At 41.9% G+C, this 24,937-nt stretch overlaps 1 pseudogene; it reads right to left on the reverse strand.

Annotated features, from left to right (window-relative positions):
- Nucleotides 1-1,424: 1,424 nt before the first annotated feature.
- LOC149146347 (uncharacterized) overlaps nucleotides 1,425-24,937 on the reverse strand; it is a 45,486-nt pseudogene continuing 21,973 nt past the window's right edge.

Raw genomic sequence — 24,937 nt, forward strand, 5'->3', positions numbered from 1 at the left:
TTGAAAACTCCTAACGGAGTTTTACTCCTTCCTTATCAATACTGCAGTTGCCAATTCCTCAAAATGTCAATGCGGCCAAAAGTCCTGCGAAAATTATACCCCGGTATAGGAACCCTTCACAACGATTCCGATCTGGTGGATCTGAGATATCTGAATGGCGGATCGGATAGCTCTGGGCGGCGGAACAGACTGCTGCTGCGGATCTGATGGATCTAATAGATCGGAATGGCTGATCTGCGAACTCGAGACTGCGGGACTGATGTCTGCTGCTGCTGCACCCCTTTGCACAAGCGGATCTGGAAGAGATGATGTGTGATCCCCTGATAGAAAAGGGAACTATGGTCTTGAGGAGTGTCAGGTGCTACAGATCGCAATATACATAAGGGTCTGGCAGTAGTACTCGGCCCAATGTTTTAGGGCTCTAACTAAGGAGGATCGACCGTACCCTTAGCCGTACAACTCGACTACCCTATCGTACGGGCGAGTAATCTCTCCGAGTGCTGTTCTCGGTGTACTGTAGCCGCAAGACGGCCGACGATTTATCTATGGTGAGGTTTCAAGGGAGACTAGGGGGCTTCTGATATACCCAGAGGGTACGTGGAAGACAATCTGTGCGCGGTTCTGTCTAATGTGCTACTACTCGAAGGGGTACCCACAGGGGTTACAAGGGAGTCCAACAGACGTGACCACCTCTTGTATTTCTTGCGTGCATGCCTCCCCAAATCTGCAGGTTTATGTGCTCAACGACAGATCCCATGGTTTAAAGACGCTGGAACACGTCTCTCGCCAAATTTTTTTTTTTGCTAAGAAATGGAGATCCCACCGGCCCTGGAAAGTGCTCTGATACCACTTGTTATGCTCTTAACCTGCAAAACGATACCCAAATACGGAATATGCGAGGAGAAGATACCCAGAACACAGAACAACAATGATTTTATTATTCAGAGAGTAATGTTCACTTGCCTCTTCGAGGGGGAAACCTCCGATAGAGCAGAGCTCGATTACAAAATAAGACACGATACTCCTCGCAGGGAGTCTCTATCCTTTATATATGACTCATACATGCAATACCATGGATCAATACCGTGGGTTTTATTAATACCATCTATCTAATACTACGACCCATTTGCAACTAACTGTGGTCCCGTCATTAATTGCGGGTTAACCACTTACAATTATTAATATGGGCTTTATTGACTCTTGACTATGACGTGATCCCATTACATAAATAAGAGGGTTAGGGTGGGACCCTAACATTCTCTTGCCAATGTAATCCTACGTTATTCTTTATTATATTCACTGACTTCTTAATGTTGCATGCAATAGGAGCATGATCACAAGAAGTTCGGGTTGGGATTTAAATCCAAAGAAAAAATCATCATTAGTATTATTTTACTACAACATACAATTATTATATCCAACATTTACGTATCAAGTTCCCTGGATGCTTCATTTTGTGCAACTTGTAGAGAGCCCAATGAAGTGTCTGCTTCCCAAACGAATGCGTGAATATCCTTTAGCTTGCTTAGAACTAGTTGAGTGAAAGAGCAGTGATCAGGTTCAATCTATTCTTTCATTTTCTCATCATAGATATTTCTTCCTTCCAATTCAACTAGTCTACTAATTAGATCTTGAAGACCCCTTCCTGTTACTCTTCAATTCTTCCTCTTTCCTTTAACTTCAAACTCAAGAGATTGAAGCTCTAATATCAAAGCATCCATTTCTCGACTTGCTTCTTCATGGGAATCAATTAGAATTTGTTTTTCATTGAGAATCCACTATAAGGAAAGCTCTGCTTCCTTTAAAGCATCAAAGCCTGCCTCTATCTGAGACTCCAACTGCTGAATTGAAGATTTTGTTAGCTTCAAATGTGCCTCCAGCTTCTTAATATTTTCTCTGTGATCCTTTACTTGATCTAAGGATTTTTTCAAGGCAGTAAAAAGCTTATTTCTTTCTTCTTCACCTTTTAACAAGGTTGCAACCTTGCCAAAATGTGTAGAAACTTGTTTTGAAGATGATATTTTTTTTTTCTAGTTAAGACTAACCTAAGTACCCACGGGGGATTTGAACCGGTGACCTATCGCAAAGGAGTGCCTTAACAGCGCACCCATTCACCGCCAATCCAAAGCCCCATGGGATTGAAGATGATATTAAATCTGGTGATGAAACAAATTGCTTTTCTAATTGAACTACCTGTTACACAACGTTTTGTCACTGTCCTTGTACTCCCCGTTCCTTGATCCTCGAGGACCTCTACAGTGAACCCCATATTCTTTGCCTTCATGAAGAAACTCCCATTTTGTCCCTCTTCATGAGCAGATAAATTCCCTTTTGCACCATTTCCCCTGAAACTTCTATTTTGCCCAGTTTACAATACCGATGCTAATGGCCTTTGTCTCCCCCACACCGATGTACAGAGATTAGCACTACTCCTCGCGCCGACCAGAGAGACTGGGTTGTGTCTCAGTCGCACCAGTCCTATTACGGAAAGTTTTTTAAATTAGAGCCGAAGCTTCCAGCTCTAGAAGCTCCGTAACGGAAGTCTAGTAAATGGTTTGGCTGGATGGGGTCGAGGATGACAATTTGGGCTTCTTTCCCCTATAATGATGGAACTACCTCAAGGGATAAGTCCTTCTCCCATGAGAAGAGGATCCATCTCCCATTCATATTTCCTATATAAACCTCCCTTCTTCCCAAGCACAAATTAGTCATAGTTGATAGTTTTGGCTGAGTGTGAGTGTTATAGTTGCAAAGTGTTGATGCTATTTTGGAGTAGACAAGCAAGCTATTACTAGTTGTAGCTATCTAGTTGTGTGAGGGAGAAGTGTGTTTTGGTTTGGAGTGAAGCCTAAAGGGAAGAGATTTAAAACTATTGTTGTTTGAAGCCATCGTGGAATGCTAGCAGAAGTGTGTGGGAACCTGGTCTTGTCAGAGGAAGACTGCAACATCAAGACGAATGGTTGTAATCTCTCTTTGATATTAATATATGCAACTATTGATTGATTTCCTACATGTTTTGTAATATTACATATCCATGTCTTAATGTTTCTTGACTTGTTAAGTAGGTTGAATTGTAATTTGTTTATTATTATGTTTGTATGTTGTTGTTGTTTACTTGTTTCAGGAGCTTGAAGAAGGAAGCAAGAGATTGCTGGAGTGAGAAAGCGAGGACATCATCAAGAAGGATAAGAGACCAAGAGGTAGGCCCTCTTGATTGATTCTAAACTAAGTAAATCTTCCATAGAATGTGTCTGTTGCGGCTAGACCCATTATCAGGCTAGAGGAATTCGTTCGTGTCCGCACTTATAATTTTACTTCACCACAAATTAGTGACTCCAATGGGGATCCCAATACTTTTTTTTTGTTTTTGATTTCATGATTTCGAGACAACTTTTCTATTACATGTTTTTCCTTTGGTTCTGTTTCTTTTCTCCTACTTATTGGCCTAATTCTAAAATTCATAGTAGCAAATCTGGTCCCTATTTTGATTTTTTTTTTTGTTTCTCCTTAGTTACCTTGGCCAACGCACTTAATCTGTTGACAATTGTGCCGACCGGTGTGAATTGCTGAGGAACAGTCGTGCCGACCAACGCGAATTGCTGAGGAACAGTCGTGCCGACCAGCTCAAATTGCTGAGGAACAGTCGCGTCGACCAGCCTCTGGCGCTTTTTTTCAGTTAGGCAGTCGCGCTGATGCTTGTAAGTGAAGATTAGGTCTTGTCCCCAATCTTGGCCAGTGTATTCTGCTCTTGTATTTTGACCTCATAGGATTTTTGGATTTTTTTCTCCCTGATTACAAAGTTACTTTTCATTTGGTTTTGCTTGCTTGTTGGCTTGTCATCTTTCTATTTGATTGATTGAGTCATTGAGTGGCCAACAACACTAGGGCATTTAGTTTGTTGCCCATTCAGCAGTTTGTGAACTCACTAAGTTGGGTTGTAGGTGTGTTTACTCACATTTGTTTTTGGTCCTTTTTACGACTTTGACCTCTTTTTGCACAAGTTTGAAAAAGTTTTTTTTACTAGCTTGAATGTCTCTTTCTGGCATAGATTACATTGTTGGCCTTGTGCTTGGTAAATTCAGTGTTTCATTGATTTGAATGAACTTCTCTTTTCATGTTTTCATCTGCTTGAAGAGCTCAATGTCTCGAAAACTTTTTCATTGAAAGATTGTACGCGAAAAGTTTGTTTCGTTATTCCATGAGAAAGTATGAAATTATAGCTTACATCATTATGTTATGATAATTTGCATATTTTTAAAGATTAGAATTGCATCAACATTTGAGACAGGAAGAGAATTTTTCATTTCAAAAGGACTAATAGATAAGTGCTTGTGAGGAAATTAGGAATTGGAATGCATTTTTCATTAATTTATTTTTTGAAAAAGTAAGGTAGTGTAAGATCATTTCATTTTCAGTTGCTTTATTATTTGCATTTGATTGAGTAGTTTCTACCCTCTCTAGTGTAGGCATTTCATCGAATTGAAAGGGTCTTGTCTCATTTAGTTTCATTTGCGGTTTTTTGAGTAGCATCGCTAAGACTTGAAATTTGAAACTTAACTCAAGATCAACTCTAAAATGAATTCAATTAACCTAAGGCACATTTGACATTAACGATAATATCTAGAAGGTCATGGCTAGAGACATGTTCCGACGTCTTTAAACCTAGCAGCTGTCGTTAGCTTCAGCATTAGAGAACGCTAGCACGGATTTGTGCTCCCCGTACCGTCAAGTATATAATGGGAGACCCCACTAGGCTACAATCCTTTTATCCTTAGGAAGCCGAGTCGGCCACCTTGCGAACGTGATACAACGAACACAACATTCGGGGAGATTTCCTACTCATACTTCTTGGTTCGCCAGGAGGTATTTTGCAGTTCATGGTTTCTTGGTAATCCTATTTACCTAGATCATCCAAAGTAGTCATTTGATCTTTTTGACTCATTAAATTTAAAATATCATCTGAGCACTTGTCCTTTCGAGCTCGTTTCCAATCGAAAGTGATAGAGTCATCTTTGTTTCTTTCTTGACTCTTAAAAAATGAAATACCATCAGTCTTTTATGCGTCTTAATAATTGATTACCCATGATCCAAAACATCTTGTTAATCTTTTTGACCAAATCGTGAGTTTCCTTAAAAGGACATTTTAAAGCCTTAAATTTATTTTTTTTGACGACTAAGACAAGGTCATCATGGTTGAACCATCTAGTTCACCCAGTTCCTCTTCCTCTCCTCCGTTTGAAAGGTTGTCTGAGGAGCCGTTTCCTGAGTTATCAAAGTCACTCGAGGACCAAAATATTGAACTCAAAATTGTCTAGAGCATTCAACCATTGTCATCTCATCCTGCACCTACTTTCGATACAGGGTCATCTATTGATCTTGGCCCGAATTCTCTGGACAATCCCGTTCAAACTCCAGAAAACTCGCCGACCACTGACGGTCAGCTTGAACTGCTTATCTATCCTCTGAACCCTTTGTTTGAAGTTGTTGAGATATCACCACAACGTCCTTATAGTCTGTATGACCAGTGGGGTGTTCCTTTGGAACTATCCCCCAGTACACGCTCGGCCATTCGTCGTCGTGTGTTTTCAAACATGGAACTTGAAGGCGACACCCCAGTCACATCTCTGGATGATTCCAAAGTTTCTACTCCACACGTTGTTGAGGGGAAAGAATTGCAATTGTAGTTTCCTCCCGAGGGCTTCCATTTTTCGGAAGGTATTCCCACCAGCTTGCCACCCAACTATCTGTCTTTGGGGCACTTAGTTTCAGGCACACCTAGTGCCTCATCACTCTACCATAATCCTGCATGGGCATCATGTGTCAGGCCTACGTCAGGTCCTCTCGACACGAACACGACTTCCAAACAGGCTATTACTTCAGTCTCGATGAAACCCACTGTTCCAAATACTCTTGTATCATCGATCCCAGTTACATGTCAGTCACAACCAGCAGTTTGAAAAATTGTCTCTGTCAGTTCCTCTGCCCCATTGGTCAGTGGCCAGATTGTGCCACTGCTTGGGGGACATAACCTAAATGTTTCTATGGTGTCAAGTGCCACTAATGTGAGCGTCTCACAAGCTCACATGCTTGGTATAAACCATCCCTCTTCTGGTATTATTTATAACCCTGTTGATCCCACTAGATCAAGAAATGTCCAGTACCGACAAGTTTAGAATCCCATTGGTCTGTCTGGATCGAGCAATGTTCAGTATCAGTAGCCCTATGGGGATTAGGTCCAATACCATAATCCTTATGTTCCATATGGTTCTCAAGGATTGGTTAATCAACCTTACACCTTCCAATCTGTGCAGTACATCTAGCCTGGCTATAGACAGATTCAGTTCGGCAATTTCCCGGGCACTGTTTAAGTACCCTTGCAACAACAAGGACAACCAGGATAACCTTTGTTCTTGCAAGGGCAACCTTTTTTGCATCAAGGCTCTCCATGCAACAGCAAGGGAAAATTATATCGCAGCAAGGTCACCTACAACAACCACAAGGTCAATCCTTACAACAGTTGTAGTAAGCTGCGCAGTAATAGATGTAATATGCTCCCCACACCTCTCAACCCATACCCTCGGAGGGCCAACCTCTACAACCCCAGGGAAAATTTTTGCAACCGCAAGGTCAACCCTTGCAACAACAAAACCAACTAGGGCAGCAACAACCCTTGTATACATACCAACAAGGTCAACCCTTGCAATGGTAAAGTCAAGGTCAAGTCCTGCAGTAACAGGCCCAAAACCCTCTTTGTATAAAATCTATGATAGGTTAACCCAATAATGCAATATAAATCAAAGAAGAATACTATAACCTACTTTTGCTATCAATTTGTGGAGGCTTAAATATCGAGTTGAACAATGTAACTAGAAGAAGAAGAATCAATGGCACAGTACACATGAAAATACTTTGGGGAAAGTCTCAGATAAAAACCCCACACAATTGTATTATTATACATGGTGGAAATACATAGGAATTATACAAAGCCTTAGCTCTCACAACTAGCCAACTCTCAATACAATCCTCACAGATTCTTATAGACAATCTTGGCTTCTCTCCAGCCTTCCTCTCTGCCCTCCAAGCTCCTATTTCCTTGCGTTGTTTCTTGTGGATGATTAGCCTTCAAAACTGCGCAATCCTCAAGGATGAATCCTTGAAAGCATGCATGAGTTTTCTCCATGAGAAAACACATGCAACTAATAGTACACTATCCTTGAACATTAATCTCAACTGGGTCTTTCTCAGAATATACATGCATGAGTTTCTGATGAGGGAATATTTAGTTAACTGGAGTAGCACTAGTTGAGTGCATTAATGCATCAATTGACTGTTAACTCACTATTAGTTCCTCAAACAGTTTGGAACTAATTTAACTGGACTTAACTCAGTAAACTGAGTTAACTAATTACAACACAAATATAACTCAATCTTATCTCATTGATTTAAGGGATAAATCTTGCATGACTTTAGAAAGACTTCTAACTTGAATTTATCCAACTAATTAATTTAAAATAAATAAATTAATTATTTCCAAGCAGCTGTTAAGACTAAATTTGATTTTAATTCGCAATTGAATTCAAGGAAAAATTAAATTGGAATATTCTTGTTGCCATATTTCAACACTCCCTCTCAACAAGAAAGGGATTATCTGCCACCCTGATCCTGTCTTTATGGAACTCGAATTTACACTTTGACAATTCCTATGTCAAAATGTCAGCATCTTGCTCCTTTGTCAAAATATATTGCAGCAACATGATCCTCCTCGCTACACAGTCTCCAAGATGATGATACCGGATGTTGATGTGCTTGGACATATCATGAAATACTGGATTCTCAAAGAGTTTGATACAACTCCGATTATCACAATAGATCACAGTTGGATCCATCCTCTGATCAAACAAACCAACTAGGGTTTTCCGCATCTAGATGGCCTCACATGCTACCTGACTTGCAGCCATGTATTATGCCTCTGCCGAGCTGAGTGCAACCGACCTCCTTTTCCTGCTATATTAAGAAACTTCTGCTGACCCAAGGTTGAAAATCCTTCTTGATGTGCTCTTTCGATCTCATGGACTCCCTGCCCAATCTGCATCAGTGAAGCCCTATAGCTACACTCCCTCTATCCATTTGCACCATAATCCGTACTTAGATGTGCCTTTGAGGTATCTCAATACATGATTTGCCACCTTCCAAAGCATCTTGGTAGGTTGAATCATTGCTTGACTCAGCTGGTTCACCACATAGCACAAATCTAGTCGTGTGTTCATTAAGTACATCAGTGAATCCACAAGCTGCCTGTACACAGTAGCCTCTACCACTTCTCTTGAAGTAGCAACCTCCTTCCTCCAGTTACCTGCTAGAGGAGTCTGCATGGGCTTGCACTTCTCCATGAGGAATCTCCTGAGTATCTTGTTGGCATAATTTCCCTAAGAAACAAACAACTCCCCATCCTTGTGCCACACTTCCATGCCAAGGAAGTAATGCATGAGACCCATGTATTTCATCTCGAATTCTCTTACAAGGTCCTCCTTGTAAGACACGATCAACTGATCATCACAAGTCAATATGAGATCATCAACATAAAGTATGATGATCAACAACTTACCTTTCACCACGATGTGGTACAAGTTCGCAACCGCTTCACTCTTTGTGAAGCCCAACCCAGTGAAGTAGTTGTCTATCCTGGTGTACCAAGCACGAGGTGCTTGCTTCAGCCCGTACAACACTCTCTTTAGTCAGCACACATGTGACTCATGATTGAAGGTCTCCAAACCTTCCGGCTAGTCTATGTACACCTCTTCCTCAATCTGGCCATTAAGGAATGCAGTCTTCACATCCATTTGATGGATCTTCCAACCCATCTATGCTGATAGTGCCAACATAGATCTGATAAATGAGTACCTTGCGACAGGAACAAAATTCTCATCATAGTCAATCCCCTTGACCTGTGAAAAGCCACGAGTAAAAAATCTTGCCTTATGCTTCTCCACACTACCATCAATAGCTTGCTTTACCTTTTAAAGCCAACGAGAACTAACAACGGACTTGTTCTTCGGTCTTAGAGCCACATCCCAAACACTGTTATGAACTATGGAGTCATACTCCTGCACCATAGCATCGACCGAAATCAGCTACTGCATTGCTTCCTCAAAGGAAGATGGCTTGGTCTCAACACATTCCCTAGTAAGGGCCATGTATCTAGTGTACCTCTTAGGTGACCTCCTCTATTTGTGCTGAGAAGATGGTGCTCCCACATTCTCTCTCGCATCCTCCAACAATCTTTCAGCTTCTCTTGTGCACTTCCATCCATCTCTGGAAGACTCTGCTTGGGTGGATGTCTCCACTCCTAGAACCTCTACATGTGGCTGCTTCGCATCAGTCTGAGGCTCCTCCTCCTTAGGAACCAATAGTTCCTCCATAGCCTATAGTTTGAGCTCCCTCTCAAGGGAAACTCACATGGCCTTCTACTCATCAAACTTGAGATATCTGTGAACCACTGTCCTCTGACTCGTAGGCAAGTACACCCGATAGTTGTGAGGTGTATCATTGTACCCCACAAATATCCCCAACTCTACTATTGGCTCAAGCTTCTTCCGTGCATCCTTTGTCACATGGAAATATACGATGAGCCAAAGATCCTGAAGTGACCCACATCTGGTCTCTTATCAGAGAAATTTTACTCTAGTGTCTTCATCCCAAGTATGCAATGCGGGCTTCTATTCTGCAAATAGACCGCTGTGTCGCATGCCTCAACCCACAAGTGAAGTGGTAGGCCTTGGTCATGCAACATTGCCTATGTTGCCCCTACAATAGTTTTGTTCTTCCTCTCAACCACAACAGTCTACTGTGGGTTATGAGGTGTTGTCAACTCTCGTTTAATTCCTTCCGCTACACAGAAGTCATTAAACTATTGAGAGACATATTCTCCACCATTGTCACTTCTCAAGGACTTGATCTTCTTCCCTGACTCTTTCTCGACCAAAGATTTGAACTCACAAAACTTTGTGAAAGTTTGTTCCTTGTTTTGCATGAAATAAATCCAGCATTTGCGAGAATAGTCATCAACGAAAATCACATAATACCTTTGCTTCACTATGGATGCCATCGAGAATAGTCCAGACAAATCAATATGAACTCGCTCTAAGATAGTCTCTACTTGACTGTCTCAATCATGAAAGGAAGACTTGGTGTACTTTCCCAAGGCACAACCTTTGCATGTGTCAACTTGCTCAAGTTTACCTTTGGGAAGTCTATAGATATCTACTGCATTATCTTGAAAGCCCCATGATGCAAATGGCCTAACTGCTTGTGCCACAACTCGCCAATGTCTTGGCTTTGCACCAATTCTGCTTTCGTACTCAATGTTGCACAATCATCTACCTCCAGTTTATAGAGATTCTTCACCCGAATCCCTATCCTCTTGGTCTGACCCATGGCTATGTGTCTTAGGAATGCCTTTACTTTACTGAAGACGACATTGTAGCCTTTGTCCTCCAACATCGCGACCGATACCAAGTTCTTCTTCAGTCCAGGCACACACATCACATCTGTCAAGGTGAGAGGAGCTCCATGCTCCCTCTGAAAAGCAACCATGCCCACTCCTAAAACACTATACCTTCTTTCATCACCCATCTCTATGTGCATCTTGAGGTCTTTCTCCTCCAAGGCACTGAATAAATTTTTGTCACCGGTCATGTGGAATAAGGCTCCATTGTCAACATACCAGACACAACCCATAATCGATGACACCATGCATGCGATGAGGGTAAAGTCCATTTTGAATTGAGAGGCTAATGCCTCACCTTACGATCCTTCCGAGGATCCCTTCTTGGACTTCTTCGATGTGAAATTAGTCACATAATGTCCCATCTTCTGAATATTATAGCATCTTACTTTAGACATGTCACCCTTCTTCCCTCCATGAGAAGAATTCGATTTGAAATGGGAAGCCTTCCCCTTCCCTTTCCTTGCCTTACTTTCTAAGGCTAGATTTTCTTCATCATCATTCTTGGATGAAGAAGCATCTTGTGTGCTCCTCTTGATCTCCTCCTGCATAAGATCTGACCACAATCATTCCCAATCCGACAGTTTCTCCCTTCCATTCACAGAGTCCTGGTAGCTATTCCAACTCTTTGGAAGGCCAAAGAGAGCAAGGATCACCATATCATCATCGACAGTAGTTATTCCCACACTGACAAGCTCATCTCTGCAGGTGGTGAGCTTGTTCAGATATGTGGAAATAGTATCACCCTTCTCCATCTTGATTCTTCGAGGCTTATCCTTGAGCACCAATTTCCTCTGGTCGCTACTATTTTGATAGAGGTCTTTCAATGTCTTCCACATTGAAAATGGAGTATCCTTCCCATGGAGACTCGAGACAATATGGTCTCAAACTCCCTCAAGGATGATCTGTCTCACCTTCGCCACACACTTCTTCCACTCAGCCAACTCTTGTGCATTAGTTGAAGCTAGCTTTGGGATTTCTTGATCAATGAATTCCTTCAAGCCATTGTCTTCTAATACAACCTCCATTCTATCTTTCCATGTTGTGTAATTCGAGCTACCTTCCAAGGCATACTTTAGTCTCAAGCCATAGAACACCATTGGCCAACCTTGAAGTATGATAGGAATTCCATTTTCACCTACAAGCCCAAACTTCAAACTTTGAATTCTCTTCTCAATATACCGTTCACATCTCTGATACCATGTAGAAAATCTGTGATAGGTTAACCCGATAATGCAATATAAATCAAAGCAGAATACTATAACCTACTTCTACTTTCAATTTGTGGAAGCTTAAAGATCAAGCTGAACAATATAACCAGAAGAAGAAGATCAATGGAACAATACACATGAAAATACTTTGGGGAAAGTCTCAAATAAAAACCCCACACTATTGTATTATCATACATGGTGGAAATACATAGGAATTATACAAAGCCTTAGCTCTCATAGCTAGCCAGCTCTCAGTACAATCCTCACAGATGCTCACAGGCAATCTTGGCTTCTCTCCAGCCTTCCTCTCTGCCCTCCAAGCTCCTATTTCCTTGCGCTATTCCTTGTAGATGATTAGCCTTCAAAATTGCACAATCCTCAAGGATGAATCCTTGACTGCATGCATGAGTTTTGTCCATGAGAAAAGACATGCAACTGATAATAAACTTTCCTTGAACATTAATCTCAACTTGGTCTTTCTCAGAAAATACATGCATGAGTTTCTGATGAGGGAATCTTCAGTTAGCTGGAGTAGCACTAGTTGAGTGCATTAATGCATCAACTGATTGTTAACTCATTATTAGTTACTCAAATAGTTTGGAACTAATTTAACTGGACTTAACTCGGTAAAATGAGTTAACTAATTACAACTCAAATATAACTTAATCTTATCTCCTTAGTTTAAGGGATAACTCTTGTATGAATTCAGAAAGACTTCTAACTTGAATTTCTCCAACTAATTAATTTAAAATAAATTAATTAATTATTTCCAAGTAGCTGTTAAGACTAAATTCGATTTTAATTTAAAATTTAATTCAAGGACAAACTAATTGGAATATTCTTGTTGCCATATTTCAACATTCTTGTCTTAGGTCAACAAGTTTAGAATCCTGTTAGCCAAGGGCAACAAGTGTATCAAACTTATGCCCAAGGGCTGCAGGTCCAGAATCCTCTTGTTTAGGGACAATAGGTTCATCAGCCCTATGTTCTAGGACAACAATCCCATATCCATATGTCCAAGGTCAACATGCTCAACAACCTTTTAACCAATACGTTTCTTATTAGCAACCTATGCCTGGACAGTTTCAAGGTATTCAGGGTCAAAATCCTCCCTATGGTCAAGGTAATCCACAATGGGGGTAGCCTCAGATGCCGTATGGCCAAAATCCCCCACTATTGTTGTGGGGAAAAATGCCTATGCAGGACGATCCTATCCACCTAAGGTGTGACAGTGCCTTAGCAACAAACAGAAACAACTATTCTAGTATTCTTCCTTTATGAATTAAGAATGAAGAGAGATGGATGGACTAACTGGTGTCTTCCGTTTGTCCCTCGATCCAGTTTCTCTTCTCTTTGAGGGTTCCCAGCTACTTGCGTTCTCGCTCGCCCAGCTTCAACAGGTTCCTGCAAGATCACAAGAAGAGGAAACTACACAAAGACATAGATTCATATTCATAACTAGTTCAGGATTAGAAATAAACTAAACATACTAATGCAATCATACATCAAAGATACATCAGTATATAGGAGAAACCAAGATAACTTTATTGATGAATAACAAGGTTCAGGAAGAGATACAACCAAGAAGGCTCCAATCCAGCATCTCCTTCCCAGCAAATGAAATTCCTATCTTCACCTCCCCTCAAAGCATTAAGCACCCAATGATTCCAATCTCAAACCAACAACAATTCTTTGCAATAACAAAATTCCAGCCTCTAGATCTCATGGAGGAGAGATCCATATATAGATGTTTGGAGAGAGGATGAGTTAGCTTGAGATCTGACTAGTGTCCTCTCCCTCTGTCAGTTCTTGCTTCCACTTGGAGGTTCTTGCTTTCACTTGGAGATTGAGAACCTCTTACTCATCACTAGTCGAATTCACTGAGGCAAGTGTCATTGAGGAAGATTTTGGAAGCTTCCAGGGTCTTGACACCTTGTTGGATGAACTTGCCATTTGTCAATTCCTGCTCAGCGCACCCTGGTAGTGATTCTACCTACGTTGCAGTGCAGGTAGCCAGTGCAGACTTTGCATTTCAGCGCAGACAGCTAGTGGAACCTCTGAATTGATCCTGAATTGACTTGTTTTTGAGCAGTTTCTGGTGGAGAACTTCTGTGAATTGCTGTGGTTTGTTAGCCTTGTTCCTCTAGGGGTAGGAACAACATGTTTAGGGACTTTGGATCCCTTGGATTATGGACATTTCATGCTCAATGCTGCAAGGCACAAAAATGTCTATAACAGTTGCCCCCTAAAGTATGAGGCCGTTTATCGGGTGAAATGCTTTATCAGGAGGATCCGAAGTTCATTCATTGCTGGGAGGAGACCTGTAATAAGATACAATACAATACATTATTTTTCATACTGCTTTCATGATCTAGCTGAGGCGGGCATTCCCATGCTCAGCTTTATAAATTAATTTTTCTGTACATAGAACAGACAATTGTCTGATGGTAGACTGATAATTTTGATGAAATTATCATCCTTTGGGTAGGATGATTATCTGCTGCAATGATGTACATGTCAATGTCTTTATCTTTCCTGAATATATATCGCAGCCCGGATGGATGAAACTAGATCCGGGTCTTCAATCTCGTCCGATCTTCACTCTAAGTACAAGTCGATCCATGTGAGAATTGTTCTGAAGTCGAACATGGAAAGACATCACTTGATTACCGGTCAATGAGGTAAACCGTTAACAAGCGCGAGAGGAATCACCGATAATGATAATGACCCTCAAGGTATTGTAGTACAATTCATGTGGTGTGAATAAAGGACTTGGCGTCGAACACCACGCAAAATCTTTCGGTCGAAGGTCATTGATGTATACCTGTCGCCGGAAGTGAGAAACTTGCCATTGAGGCATGCAAGCTTCAATGTACTGAAGGGGTGTTCCTAGATCAACTTCTTGGATAATGAGCTGATGTTGACAAGAAGTGATCTGTCAAAGGAGGGCCTTAATGTATCCCACATCAGTGACATGGAACGGAGCAAATGATTTTGATGGAGGTGAAAACGATCTGATGACATACGATTCAGGGTGGCGGTCATGAAAGGATGAAGGATAATGTATGGCAGTGGATGGGACACGGTTGACTTCTCTGAACGACTTCTCTTGAACATATGGCGACACTTATGCGATGGATCGGTAGCATTACCCCAAATATGGATGGTATGGTGAGACCATGGTGATGTGACCGGTGAATGAAACAACCCAACCCGATTGTGGTACGGAGGAAAAGTGTCATGTTCAAGAGCGACTTGCTACCATCAAAGTTTTCTTGAGTTTCTCCCAATTTTTCCCCAGTCATTGCTGACCAGTACCTCTTTATTTTTGTCAAGCTTGAGGAGGATAACATATGCTTGTTCTATAACTTGCCCTTCGGGAAAGCCCATCGCTATGTTTTAACGAGCCTAGCGATAGTGAAACTCGTTCTCGTCTAAAGACAAGTTTGTCGCTATTTAATGATTTTAACGAGTCTAACGACAAAGATAACTCAGTCCTTTTCATTTTTAGAGAGTCTGAAAAGGTACGTAAAGTCAACTCCGAAAGTCCTTTTTCGTCATCTAATCCCTTAAGTCCGAAAAAGTGTAAAACAATACAGAAGGGATGAGTTTTCGATAGTTTTAACGAGCCGAACAAAACAAACGCTCGATCTTTTTGTGCAATAATCCCTCAGGTCCAAAAAGATTAAAATCTAGAGGAGGGATAGCTCTTCCGGTCGCTTTAACGAGCTGGAAGGCCAAAACTCGACAATCTTTTCATATTTTACGAGTCAGATGGAAAGATCTTAAAGAAGACTCGTCTTTTGAGGAACAAGTGATAAAATGGGTTAGCAGCTGATTCCAGGTAAGGCTTGGAATTTTCCAATCACGGCAGTGTCACAAGGATGGCTAGTGAAATCACTCTTCGCAGCTGTTCCTCAAAATGGGTAAACAATCATATGGAGGTGAACGATCGGCCAATGGAAAAGTGGAGGTGACGGTGCAAACACGACCAAGGATTTAATGGCTGATGATATTACATTCACTGTGGTTATTTACCGGGTAGTTCATTTTTTAACGAGCTTAAACGCGGATTGAAACACTTGCTTGATCTTATGTTTATTTTTTAACGAGCATGAACTATGCGCTAAAACTGCTCGGATCTTGCATTTATTTTTTAACGAGCATGAACTGTGTGCTAAAACTGCTCGATTCTTACGTTTATTTTTTAACGAGCATGAACTGTGTGCTAAAACTGCTCGATGATAAGTTTGCATGCCCCCAGCATAATAACGCAAATCGAGGTGCATGCCCCCCAAGCTTCATTGCATTCAACTCGGTGGTTGGAATGAAGGTTTACCTTTGAGATTTGAAAAGGGGATTTGTTTCATTTTTTAATGAGGTTGACACAGTAAAAGAACTATCCTCATGACTCCTTGTTTCATTTTTTAACGAGGTTGACACAAGATAAGAACCGTCCTCGGAATCCACCGTATTTACAGTATTTGATAGAAAATAAAAAACTGATGGGTGATTAAGGTCGTCGGAATAACCTTCGTGGTAATCCAGAAGATGGGAGCGATGGTGGTAATCTTCCCATGGTGCCTCTCCTATGATCCCTTTGTCTGTAGAATGTACATGCGACCAAGGATTTGTAGAGGTGCCATATTCCTTAGACCTATCTACCCAAACATTCGATGAGCGTTGATTTGGGTTTTCCCCCCAAGCCAAGAAAATTGATTGCTACAATATTTCTATTAGGGCGATGATCCATGCTGACAAAATGTTAAGGAATCTTCCGAATCCATTAGATATAGAAGATTTCATATTGTAGGTTTCCACTGTGGCCACTTTCGCCAGATTTCTCGGAGGCGGTAGGGAAAAAGTACCCATTAAGGCAGGGTCTTTTAGGAGACCTACTCCGATATTTTGGAGCAAATGATTGCTTCCATGGATCATTGGAATGCTTCCTGTAACTTGTGAACTATTGGGGAGAAATGTTTGTTGGTCAACGATTGTAATTCCTCCTTGGAAGGGAAATGCAATCTTCCTGAAGTAGGTCGACACAACTGCGGCCATGGCATATATCCAGGGACTTCCCAGTAGGATGTTGTAATCAAGGTTTCCATCAATTACTTCAACATCAATTTCTACTGTTTTGCCCCCCAGTTCAACTTGCAAGTTACTTAAAATCCCGTATGGAGTGTATGATCGTCCATCAAATGCTTTTAACGTCGTTGACGATCTCGACAAGGGTGGTGAGCCTAAATTTTTCCAGCAACTCATCGACATAATACATGTAGATGCCCCCTCATCAATAATTGTTCGATGAACAGTTTTGTTGAGGGCTTTCACTTGAATAAGGAAAGCTAGTTGAGCTGGTAACTGAGGGTCATATCCTTTATGATCAAAGGCCACAAGATTAGAATCCATTGGGCCAATCCCACCTATTCCTGATAATAAAGCTTGCTCTTGGGAGGGGCAATTTTGCGGTACCTCAAGTGTCGACATAGCGGACGGCGATTGGGCTAGGTCCTCTACTATATTATAATTCCGTGCTACTTTGGCACGAGGATTAAATGTCGATTTGTGTACTACTCCCTTTGGTGACTTTATCATTGGTTCAGGAATGATAGGTGGCACAACTTCGGTCAAAGTTGTCGTCGAACTACTAGGTTGTTCGTTAGCCTTGTTATTCGACAGCTGTGGATTCCCGTAATCTTTATTCCTTGTCAAAGCATCATTTTTCTGCTTTGAGACAGACAACATAAGCACTTGGGATCGAGAAGCATTTTGATTAGCAACCAGTTTGGTTCCCAGGTTTGGAAACGGATCAGTCAATACTGCTGAGGTTTTTGAACTCTTAAAGAGTTTCTTAACTTCAGGTATATGTGGACAATCTCTCGTCCAATGATCCTCATCGCATATATGACACCCCGTAGGGGGTTTCCTTTTTCTCCCTTTCTTTTTCTTCTTGCCCCCTAGTTGCTTCAGTTGTTTGCCCTTGTCAATCGACGCGACATTTACTTCCGAGGCAAGAAGTTCGTCTTTTGCATTTTGATCTGAAATCTTACGAGCTTTCTTGGAAGTAGCCTTTGTCGATTTCGCATTTGTCGTGCCAATCACGCCATCGCCGGCGTGAGAGTCATTGTTTGATTTAGGAGGAGGAGGAATTGAGAATTCCGGTCTAGGGGCGTCAGGTATTTTGTCGTAGAGTGTGCCAGACTGGGTATAGACCAAGTCCAGATATTGTGCACGAGCGATAACTTGCTCTTCCGTTACGACTCCCCCTTTTGCCACATCTTCCGTGATGGTAGGAAGTAATGACTTGATAAACCATTCAGCTAATAGATGATCGGGAACGTACGTTTTTACCATCCTACGACGACGTCGCCACTCATGCATATGATCAGATATGTGAGTGGCCGTTGTCTGTTTGAAGTTGGTAAGGATTTCCGTTCCCGTTTCATACCGTATTGGTAATTGAAAATGGGTTAAGAAGGTTGTGGCTAAGGTACTGAAGTTGTCGAACGAAGCTCTAGGTAATTCAATATACCATTTTGCCGCTAGACCCGTTAACGTCCTCTGACGAACACCATAGATGAAATGTCATCACATGATTCGACGGATCTTCACACGGATCTCCATTAAATTTAGGAATATCTGACGGAAGTTTATGCGGAATCACTGGCCACCAAGGGGCATAAGAAATTGGATCATTCGTCAGCCGGTTTAGATCTGGTAATTCTAGAGTTGCTACAAAGGGCAACTGTTGATTCAGGTTAGGCGAAGCATACCCAGGATAAGGTGGGATCGCTTGAGCAATGGGTCTTTGCAAACCAGCATAATGTTGGCAACTTTGACAAGGTTGATGGGCATAACCATTATAGTATGGTTGCCCATTACTTACAAAGACTTGTTGCTTAGGTCCTTGATATGATTGCTAGAATGGCGGTTGTTGAGATCGAACTAGCTCTGGTTGTTGGACCATTCGCTGTTTTCCAATACTAGATGATTGACCAAGATGAGGAGTCATAGTACTTGTTTGAGCCTGAGTCGCACCAAATAAGGAGGCACTAACCTGAGGTTGTGATTGAGTCGTTGAGACAAGAGGCTGTTGTATTGCAACCTGAGGCTGTTGGGGTTGACATACAACAGGTAGCGCTTGTACTTGCGACGCAGTCACCGTAGCAGGTATAGTGGGAATATTCGACACAGGGTGGACTGGTTGCATTGAATATACAACCCTTGGTTGCTGAGGCAGTATTGGCACCCAACCGCTGGATGTAATTCCAGTTTGACCTGAACTTTGTTGTAAACTCCCATATGGTTGTTCTCCAGTAGGGAACAATGAAAAGGCATACTGCCCTCCATATGGTGGAAATCCAGTACTTAAAGGGTAAATTGGCCTTTGAAGACACATTGGATCAATTTGTTGAGTTTCAACATAAGAAATACCAGATGATAATCCAGATGAAGAAATAGGAACTAACCATGTCGTCGAAACAGTCCCTGATTGGACTCCAGCTTGTTGTTGACAACTTGCCGGGACAGATGGTATGCCGGCAAACATCGTTGGAGTAGTAGTAGGAGGCTCTGCTGTCGCTGTGTTAGTCGACACAGTCCTAGATGTTGACGGTTGTTCAGACATTTTGAGTCTATCCAAAAGATTACCTAGCAATTCTACAGGAACTTTCACTGGTGGTAGACTAACTTCTGATGTCGAAGGAAATAGAGTGACCCCGACTCCAAAATGTGTTGGAGTACTTGCTTGCAGATCTTCTACAATTTTCTCTATCGCAATCAAACCAGGTGGAAGGGGAAGACCGTTAGGTCCATAAAATATTTCTGGTGCCGAAGAAGGGGTTGAATCGACAGCGACAGATGTTTGAAGAGCAAGACTCTCCGAACCGGTTGCAGATGGAACTGGTTTAGTAACACAAGTGTTTACTCTCAGACTAGGATCAGTATCACTCTCCCTCTGTGGCTGTTGAACTTCTTTTGTAGAGGCAGGGTTTCCAGAAATGTTTGGAGTAACCGGAACCTCAGATGTTGTTGGAACACTTGTTCTAACTTTAATAGGAGATTTCGAACCGGTTAAACGAGTTCGCTTTGTCCGTATTGTTTTCGATTCCGGAGACAAAGACGGTTGACTCGTAAGCCTCCGCGAACGACGGGGTTTCAATTGACTTTCTTCCACGATTGCGGATTACTCGATCAACTAAAATACAAAAGGGGAAAAATGTTTCCGAATTAAATGAATTTTAGACGCTTTAGACACAACTTGCTTTTTCAATTTTAAAGAGTCAAGAAAAAGCAAAAGATGACTCTAGTCTCCTTCGATGTTTTAACGAGCCCGAAGTGACAAATGCTCGGATGGACTTTTTCCGTTATAGAGTCTGAAAAAGGCCAAAAGGAATTGCTCTGGAGTTCTAGGTAGAGGGTGTGCCAAACTTTTCACAAAACCGCAGAACACTTTTTAAGGTACGGGCGGTCAATCTTCCTGAATGCTGTGTTCAGTGCATTGCGATCAGTAGGGCGGCCGACACGGCTTCCTAAGGATAAAGGTTTTATGCCTATAGGGGTCTCCCAATATATACTCGATGGTACGTGGGAGCACAATCCGTACTGGCGCTATCGTCCCTCAGGAGGAATCACCCACCATCAGCGAGATCGACAGTCACCAGGCTTTACAACGCCGGAACATGTCTCTAGCCTAGACCTCTATGTTGTGCGTTATGTTACAAAGCGTTATTAAGTTCATTCAGTTTATTTGTTGATCTTTCTTAGAAGTTTGCCTCTTGAGGTTCACCACGAGATGTATAGACAACTTCCTAAATGCAATCTAAAAGATGATAAGCAAATTTTATCTCTTTTTCAACAATGAAAATCCTAGCTACAAAGGGAAAAGAAAGACACCATCTTTTCTCAGAGAGCAATCAGCACACTCTAATGCACTTTTCCTAAATCAATCATGCAAACTATCAAAATGCAAGTGCACAATGCAAGTGTTTGTTTTCCGCTTTCTTAATATTGATGCCTAAAAAGAAAGCTTTTTGCACAACTTTGAATTTGCTTTTAAATGACAAATACAAACAAGTTCACTTTTTCGAAATCAGAAAGGGTAGAAGAGATTACAACACTTAACGATTTTCGAAATGAATACTTGTTTTGACACTCAAAAGAGACAAACTCAAACCAAAAGCAAAAGTAAATGTATAATCAACTGTAAACAGCCAATGAACTCTCTCCTAAGATCACAATCAACAGATCTGAATCAAGGGCTACAGGATGGCTATTTCACTCTTGCAAAGGAAAACTGTAAATGACGCCACAAACATATAAAAACACTCACAGTCTTTTTGTACAAAAGGAGGCGGAATTTAAGTAGAGAAAAGGAGTTATCAGACAGGTACCTATGCTGGTTACAGGCTGCAAAAATCAGAGATCAAAACAAGGCAAAATAGAGCAGAGAACCCCAGCTGCACAAGGTCTAACTGGATCAACGCACCCTTAACACAGAGGTTTTGACATTCAGCGTAGGTAGCCTTCACGGGACCTGCGTTGAAATGCAGAACCTCTTCACAGGGTCTACGCTGAAGGAGAAACAAGAGTTTCTCACTGGGTTCTGGGTCACAGTTTGCTGATTAATCTACGGTTTCAGGCCAAATAAAAGCAACAAGCAAGGTACAATCAAAGGGATGGTTTGAGGGAGGGCTAAGATCTATCACAAAGGATCATCAAATCATTTGTGAGTCCATTGTTCAGATAGACAAATCCAGTGATTGGATCAAAGCAGCAGCTGTCTACTTTGCATCTGAGAAGAGCAGATGCAGTTCGATTGTTGCTGTTGAGTCTATGAAACAAACAATGATAGAAACACAAATAAAATGACTAAACAAATCTCCCCAGTGGAGTCGCCAATTTGTTGTGGGGAAAAATGCCTATGCAGGACGATCCTGTCCACCTAAGGTGTGGCAGTGCCTTAGCAACAAACAGAAACATCTATTCTAGTATTCTTCCTTTATGAATTAAGAATGAAGAGAGATGGATGGACTAACCGGTGTCTTCCGTTTGTCCCTCGATCCAGTTTCTCTTCTCTTTGAGGGTTCCCAGCTACTTGCCTTCTCGCTCACCCAGCTTCAACAGGTTCCTGCAAGATCACAAGAAGAGAACACTACACAAAGACATAGATTCATATTCATAACTAGTTCAGGATTAGAAATAAACTAAACATACTAATGCAATCATACATCAAAGATACATCAGTATATAGGAGAAACCAAGATAACTTTATTGATTAATAACAAGGTTCAGGAAGAGATACAACCAAGAAGGCTCCAATCCAGCATCTCCTTCCCAGCAAATGAAATTCCTATCTTCACCTCCCCTCAAAGCATTAAGCACCCAATGATTCCAATCTCAAACCAACAACAATTCTTTGCAATAACAAAATTCCAGCCTCTAGATCTCATGGAGGAGAGATCCATATATAGATGTTTGGAGAGAGGATGAGTCAGCTTGAGATCTGACTAGTGTCCTCTCCCTCTGTTAGTTCTTACTTCCACTTGGAGGTTCTTGCTTCCACTTGGAGATTGAGAACCTCTTACTCATCACTAGTCGAATTCACTGAGGCAAGTGTCATTGAGGAAGATTCTGGAAGCTTCCAGGGTCTTGACACCTTGTTGGATGAACTTGCCATTTGTCAATTCCCGCTCAGCGCACCCTGGTAGTGCTTCTACCTGCATTGCAGTGCAGGTAGCCAGTGCAGACTTTGCATTTCAGCGCAGACAGCTAGTGGAGCCTCTGAATTGATCCTGAATTGACTTATTTTTGAGCAGTTTCTGGTGGAGAACTTCTGTGAATTGCTGTGGTTTGTTAGCCTTGTTCCTCTAGGGGTAGGAACAACATGTTTAGGGACTTTGGATCCCTTGGATTATGGACATTTCATGCTCAATGCTGCAAGGCACAAAAATGTCTATAACAACTATGGGGCCAAAATCCTTACCAGCAGGGATGGGCTCCTCCGTTTGGGCCCGCTTATCGACCTCCCATGCCTTTTAACACTCAATTACCTTTCTTAGCTACACTTGAGTTGTTGGATGTATCGCGCCTTATGAATGATATGATTCTTCATTCGCCGTACTAGCCTCCGGTGTCGTCCAAGATACCAAGTGATTGCCCAAAATTCGATGGAAAAACTAAAGAAGATCCTCAGGCCCATGTGATGACATATCACCTCTGATGTTCGTCAAACTCATACGTGGACGATTCCATTCATCTTCGCCTTTTCCAACGAACCCTCATGGGTGCCACAGCGAAATGGTACATCGAGTTACCTCGAAGTACTTACCATGACTTTAATTCGTTAGCCATGGATTTCCTCACGCATTTTTAGTTGTTAGTTCACTATGAAATTGACACCTATTTGCTCACATTGTTTAAGCAAGATACTACGACACAAATCTTTGATCACATCCATGAATGGAGACTTAGGTGTCGCCTGATCAAATTTGAGATAGCTGATTAATTGCTCACTGAATGGTTTACTAAATCATTTGTACCCCCAATTTCTCGCGATATAGATATGGGTGGATGCGTCACTAAATAGCAAGCCATAGTTCATGCTCAATACTTGGATCTGGTTTACTCCCAGTCTGGAACTTTATATTATTTGTTACCCAATGCTCTGCGGCCATCATCCAATCCCACAACATCAAAGTCACCAGTGGTTCCTCCCATTTATGGAGTTATTGGTTCAGTATCCCAAACCCCTACTAAAACTTCTTCCAAACAGAAGTCGGTCTCGAATGCTGCTCCTACCAATTCATCTCAGAATCCACCTGGCCCTAGTAAAACCTCAAAGGTCCACATTGTCTAGTTTACTGCAGTGGAAAAATCCTCGAAAGGAAAAAATAAAGGCAAAGGTAAAGCTAAAGCCGATGCCTCGAAACAAGGTCCTCCCAAATTGTTTTCTAGCGAATCTTCGCAACGGAAACCTAAGTATCCCTACCTCATTTGCAAAGGATCACTACACTAGGGATTTCCCTCGACGATCTGAAGTTAGTCACCTGCTCAAAGGGACCCCTGTTATCCTTAAAGAGCCATTTCCGTCTCAGCAGACCCAAATGGTAGAGCAACCCCAATTTGCTTCCTCCAGATATCAAGTGTTCATGATGAGCACGCCTATTAATGTGGCTACCCGATCGAAATATTATCAAACTCTAACTCCGACAGCTGGGAAAGAAAAAGAAGCTGCACCTTCTTCTTCTACCCCGAGTTCTAGCCCTCTGCAAATTGAGCGCCCTAACCCTGATTCCGCTACGCGGCCACCCTCTCGAGGTGTGCTGTGGAAATCCTCATATAATCCCAACACCCGAGCTGCTCAACACTACAATATTGTTGAGGACTTGGCTCAGGCATCGTCAGCCATTTTGGCTCTCGAGGTACTCCAAAGCTGCCCATCGTAGCGGAAATATTTGTTGTCAGCTATCGGGGGCATCGATCCCACTGATTCTAATTTGATATGTTTCAATCTGGAGAACCATGTTCCATGGTTCCCTCATCAGATTGCATTTCTTATTCAGGTATTCATTAATGAGAAGACCATCCACCATACTATCATCGATGAAGGTGCTTCCACCTGCATCGTGTCAACTGCATGTTGGAAGGCCATTGGTTCCCTTACACTAAACCAGTCTTCAAACACTTTGGAAGCTTTTGATGGGCACGATTCGTGACCCTTTCGGTGTCTTACCTAACCTTGTCATCACCCTGGAAGGAAAGATAGTGAAAGTCGAAGTAGAAATTGTTGACGCCAATCTCAATTATAATCTTCTACTTGGCTGAAGTTAGACTCATGCCATGCATGCCGTGACCTCCTCCTTGTTCCGCGTGATCTGTTTTCCCCATCAAGGGAAAATTGTCATTGTCGATAAGCTGTCTTTCTTTGCCTCTTCCTCCTCGGATGGCAATGTTCCATACATTAAGCAATCTGGTGCTCCAAATCATTGGTGATAAGCATATAGAGGTTATTGTACACCAAATGACATCGAAAGTCTGGTTATACACTGTTCGAATTTGAACAGGAATCAATTTAATGAAAGATCTTGGCTTTCATGGTTTTGTTGGGGTTGTCCAAGATCATTTCGATGACCGGGGGCAGGTCTCTTCAAAGATTCTGCCTTAATGGGAACTTTTCCACTCCCTCGTCCTCATGTTGCCTCTGTTAACATGATCTCGG

The sequence above is a fragment of the Pinus tabuliformis genome, chromosome X (genome assembly GCF_031772625.1).
Source record: "Pinus tabuliformis cultivar Carrire ecotype Pingquan chromosome X, CPIR1, whole genome shotgun sequence".
Classification (NCBI taxonomy): domain Eukaryota; kingdom Viridiplantae; phylum Streptophyta; class Pinopsida; order Pinales; family Pinaceae; genus Pinus; species Pinus tabuliformis.